General features: G+C 43.0%; 1 pseudogene across 1 annotated transcript; it reads right to left on the reverse strand.

Annotated features, from left to right (window-relative positions):
* Positions 1–807: 807 nt before the first annotated feature.
* On the reverse strand, positions 808–1,580 carry LOC116528496 (annotated as a pseudogene). The gene has a single exon (XR_004259067.1). The product of XR_004259067.1 is annotated as a coiled-coil-helix-coiled-coil-helix domain-containing protein 2 pseudogene (transcript).
* Positions 1,581–5,630: the final 4,050 nt, after the last annotated feature.

Genomic DNA, 5,630 nt, shown 5'->3' on the forward strand with positions numbered 1-5,630 from the left:
GTAATCCCAGCATTTTGGGAGGCCAAGGCAGGTGGATCACTTGAGGTCAGGAGTTCAAGACCAGCGTGGCCAACATGGTGAAACCCCAAACTCTACTAAAAATTAGCCTGGAGGTCACCTGTAATCCCAGCCACTTGAGAGGCTGAGGCAGGAGAATTGCTTAAACCTGGGAGGCGGTGGTTGCAGTGAGCTAAGATCATGCCACTGAACTCTAGCCTGGGTAACAGAGCAAGACTCCATCTCAAAACAAATGAACAAAAAACAAACAAAAACAAAACAAAATAAACAAACTTGAAAATACTTGGTATATTAGTTTGCTAGGGCTACCATAACAAATTGCCATAGACTAGGTGGCCTAAACAGCAAAAATATATTTTCTTACAATTGTGGAGGCTAGAAGTCCTAGATCAAGATGCTGGCAGGGTTGTTTTTTTCTGAGGCCTCTCTCCTTGGCTTGCAGATGGCTGTCTTCTTTGTGTATCTTCACATGGACTTCCCTCTGAGTCCTAACCTCTTCTTATAACACCAGTCATATTGGATTACGTCTCACCCTAATGACCTCATTTTAGCTTCATTACCTTTTTAAAGACTCTATCTCCAAGTACAGTCACATTCTGAGGTGCTGGGGATTAGGACTTCAACAAGTGAATTGGGGACCCATCACACTTGGATCAGCACATCACACTTATTCAACCTATCACACTTGGATCAGCAAGGTAGGCCTTCAAAATAATACTGGGTATAGAAGAGAGATCTTCAATTTCTAATTCAAAAATTAACAATCACATGTGTTTTACGTCTGATTTCTTTTTTTTTTTTTTTTGGAAGAAAATCACTTTATTCTAATTAACTCACAAAGAATAAAATCATAACAGCTAGTTTAAGGAGGCCACATAAACATTTGACCAGCTCCAAATTCTACAGAGTAGGAACACCCCCTTCCATTTCAATTCTGAAGCAAGGAAGCTAGGAATGACAGGAGAGGTTTAACTGATGGCTACCCTTTATACCTTCACTATTAATTAAAGTTTTATGTTAAGTTAACTTGGTTATGAGAGCTGGTTTTCCATTTCTCCAGTTTGAACTTCTTGATTAGGCCAATCCGTTTGCAAGTTGTCACTGTTTCAGCACCTCACTGAAACCCTCACAGAGCTTGATGTCACCCTGGTTCTGGGCACACTCCAAGAACTGTTTGATCTCATAGAAGCAAGCCTGCTGCTGCTGCGCAGGCTGGGTTCCCTGAGGCTCCTGGTAAGTGATGTCAGGCCTTGGAGGCTCAGGATCACTTCCTCCACTGAAGTCCCCAGTAATGGCGTGGCCCAGTGTGTGCCCCACAGCAGAGCCTACAGCCACGCCAGCTGCAGTGGTTGCCATCTGGGACAGCAGACCTGGCTGCCGGGGCGCAGCAGCAGGAGAGCCAACTGCAGAGGGGGGTGCCGCTGCTGGTGGCTGAGCGGCTGGTGCTGGCCTGGGCGCAGCTCTCATCTGAGGGGTCCGGCTGCCTGGAGGGGCCATGCGGGAGGTGCGGCTTCGGCTTCCACGCGGCATCCTAGCGACGGGGCTGCTCAGCCTTTAGACGTCTTACATCTGATTTCTAATAATAATTATTCAAAATTATTATTCTAATGTTTCATTCTCCTAGAAAATAAATGTATTCATGCTGCATGCTGAATTTTCTTTTAGGAATTGTGGTCTACAGTGTGCAAGAATGCAGGCCAAGGACTGTAAACACACACACACAAATAAGAAGCAACATGCCCTCAGCATTACACTGCCTGGAAAGTAGATTTCTCATCTTAAAAATCATTTCAAATCAGACACCCTGTAGAATGGGAGAAGATATTTACACACGACGTGTCTGCCAAAGGCCTACTCTAACAAATCAACAAGCAAAAAACAAATAATCCCATTAAAAATGGGCAAAGGATATGTCTCAAAAGAAGACATACAAGTGGCCAACAAAAATATGAAGACCTGCTCAGCATCGCTAATCATTAAAGAAATGCAAATCAAAACCACAGTGAGATGCCAGCTCACACCAGTCAGAATGGCTATTATTAAAAGGCCAGAAAACAACATGCTGGTGAGGCTGTTGAGAAAAGGGAACAACTGTACACTGTTGGTGGGAGTGTGAATTAGTCCAGTCACTGTGGAAAGCAGACTGGAGATTTCTCAAATAACTTAAAACAGACTTATCATTTGACCATTTGACCGAGCAATCTCATTACTGGCTATGCACGAGAAAGAAAATAAATCACCCTACCAAAAAGACACATGTTCATCACTGCACTATTCATAGTAGCAAAGACATGGAATCAACCCTGGTGTCCCTCAATGGTAGATTAAAGAAAGAAAATGTAGTACATATATACCATGGAATCCTACACTGCCATAAAAAAGAATAACATTATGTCCTTTGCAGCAACATGAATGGAGCTGGAAGCCATAATCCTAAGCAAATTAATGCAAAACCAGAAAACCAAATAGAGCTGCTTTCACTTGTAAGTGGGAGCTAAGCATTAAACACACATGATCACAAATATGGGAATAATAGATACTGTGGACTACTAGAGAGGGGAGATGGCGGGCTGGGTTAAGCAACTACCTGTTAGATATACTCACCACCAGGGTGACAAGATCCGTTCTACAAAAGTCAGCATCATGCAATAGTCCCATGTTCCATTTACCTCTCTATTTGTTCCCCAGCCCTAAGCTCTAAAATTGGCTCCACTTTCACACATCTGCATATGTAGCCCCTGTATCTAAAATAGTAGAAATTAAAAAATATTATTTCAGGCCAGGTGTGGTGGCTCATACCTGTAATCCCAGCACTTTGGGAGGCCGAGGTGGGTGGATCACCTGCAGTCAGGAGTTCGAGACCAGCCTGGCCAACATGGTGAAACTCTGTATCTCCTAAAAATACACACACACAAAAAATTAGCTGGGCATGGTGGCAGGTGCCTGTAATCCCAGATGCTCTGGAGGCCGAGGCAGGAGAATTACTATTTTTTTTTCTTTTGGCAGAGCCTTGCTCTGTCGCCCAGGCTGGAGTGCAATGGTGCGATCTTGGCTCACTGCAACCTCCGCCTCCTGGATTTAAGACAGTCTCCTGCCTCAGTTTCCCAAGTAGCTGGGCCTACAGGCACCCACCATTATACCCAGCTAATTTTTGTATTTTTAGTAGAGACAGGGTTTAACCATGCTGGCCAGGCTGGTCTTAAACTCCTGACTGCAGGTGATCCACCCACCTTGGCCTCCCAAAGTGCTGGGATTACAGACGTGAGCCACTGTGCCTGGCCTGAGAAGCGCTTGAACCCGGGAAGCATAGGTTGCAGTGAGCCAAGATCACGTCACTGCACGCCAGCCTGGGCGACAAGAGCAAAATTCTGTCTCAAAAAAAAAAAAAAAAATCATTTCAATTCATTATTACATCTGACTACAAGAGCAATATCAGCTTGTAAAAATGAAAAATTTTTAATACATTTATAAACTAGAAGGAAAATCTCCAGGAATCTCATTCTTACGGATGACCACCAGAGCAGTGGTTTTCTGACCAGGAACACTTTTTTTAAAAAAGAAATCATGTTAGCTTAATATGTAAAACAGATTAAAAGAAAAAAAAAAAGCAAAGCTCATCCTTCTGGATTCTCACTTGGAGTTTACCTGCCTTCTATCTACCTACTAGGTTCTTTAGTAATCCAAACCCTGTAGTACATATGCCACATTCTTTTTCTGCTTTTCAGATAGTTAATAGTATTGGTTTATTTTTCTAATTGGATTCCTATATGTCTTAGTCAAGTGAATTACATCTGTTAGGCCTCCAAGTCCAGGCCTGGACATTTTAACCTTGGTGACCTGCATATACACCTCTGGATGATCTCCATGAACCAGAAAGTCTGAAGCAACCACAATTAACCAGGTGGCCACAGAAAGAAGTAAAACAACTTGTTCCTGCCTCAACTAATTGCTCTGCAACCTGCATTCATTATTCCTGTTCAGCCTTGCAAAAATTTCCCCTCGGACATTGGGTTTCTCAAGACCCCCACCCCTGTAACTATGTAATCTACCACACCCTCCCCTCTAACTGCAACCAATACTCCCCACCCTTATGATCATGCCTGATTGTAATAAATGACCCCTACCTTGTGATCATACTCCCCACCCTTATGATCATGCCTGATTGTAATAAATGACCCCTACCTTGTGATCATACTCCGCACCCTTATGATCATGCCTGATTGTAATAAATTATCCCTACCTTGTGATCATGCATCCCATGATGCCCTTCCCGTCCCCAAGATAGCTTACTGACCCTTACCCTTGTAGTCATGCATCCCGTGATGTCCTCCCCCTCCCCAAGATAGATTACCACCTTTAACTGACCATTTGCTCCAACCTATATAGCCGATCCCCTCTCCTATTACCTTTGCCTAACTCCTTTCTCAGACTTGCACCCAAACGCAAAATAAACGGCCTTGTTCCCCACACAAAGCCTGTCTGGTGGTCTCTTTACGTGAGTGACACGTGACAACATCTTTTAAAGAAAGGCAGACCTGTGCAATTTGGGATTATGGTGTCTATTACAGAAGCACACTATAATGAGGGATTTGGTTTCATCAATTGCACAGTCCCCTTGTTTTTAGATTTTCCGATACTGGGTGATATAGTAAGCCTCAAAGAAAATTAAAGAACTTCAACATCTTTTTAAAAAAATTTCAACTGCGGTTAAAAAAAAAAGCGCATAAAATGTACCATTTCTATAATTTTTAAGTGCACAGTTCATTAGTGTTAAGTGTCTGCACATTGTTTGCAATAGATTTCCAGAACTTTTCCATTTTGCAGAACTGAAACTTTGTACCCATTAAACAACTTTGCATTTTCTTCTCTTCCCAGCCCCAGGAAGGAGACAATGTCTTATGCTGTGGGGCCAAATGTGCACTCACTGCCAGAAATCATATCCAAGTGACTGCCATATTGAGAAGGGAGTTGGCTGTTTCATATGTCCCATTTGGGAAAGCTATTCTGAGCTCTTCTCTTTTTCCATCCTTACTCCCATACCCCGAGCCTTCTCCTTCCTCAGCTATCAGGATGGTGGCTATGATAGACAAAGTCCCTTATAGGTCCAAAGGTGGGTTGCACCTGCAGCTGAGCAGAGACATCACTGGGATGAAGCCAGGATGACTGCAGGAAGGAAGAAAACTGCATCAGTGAATGTCACTGGCCTTTCTTTAACCTTCATTATAGACGCCACTTTCCTGAATACTCAATCTAAATTGTGTCCTCTGTTACCCCCTTTCATGGAAGAATCCTATACCTTTGCCAAGTAATACCAATCAAAATTTGACAGTTTATCTACCACTCTTTTGTGATACACTTTCTTCTCTTGGCTTCCAAGAAACCACACTCACTGGTTGTCTCTCTACTATTCTGGCTGATCCTTCTCAGTTCTTTTTGCTAGTTTCTTCTCATATCTCTGACCTCTAAATGTTGGAGTTCCCAGAACTCGATCTCTTTCCTCCACGCTCAATGCCTTGGTGGTCTCACCCAGATTCATGGCATTTAATACCCATCTCTATTCTCATAACTCTTGAATGTATATCTCCTCTGAACTCCAGACTCATTTATATCCT

Source organism: Sapajus apella, unplaced genomic scaffold (genome assembly GCF_009761245.1).
Source record: "Sapajus apella isolate SASKATOON/1434 unplaced genomic scaffold, GSC_monkey_1.0 scaffold59, whole genome shotgun sequence".
Lineage (NCBI taxonomy): Eukaryota > Metazoa > Chordata > Mammalia > Primates > Cebidae > Sapajus > Sapajus apella.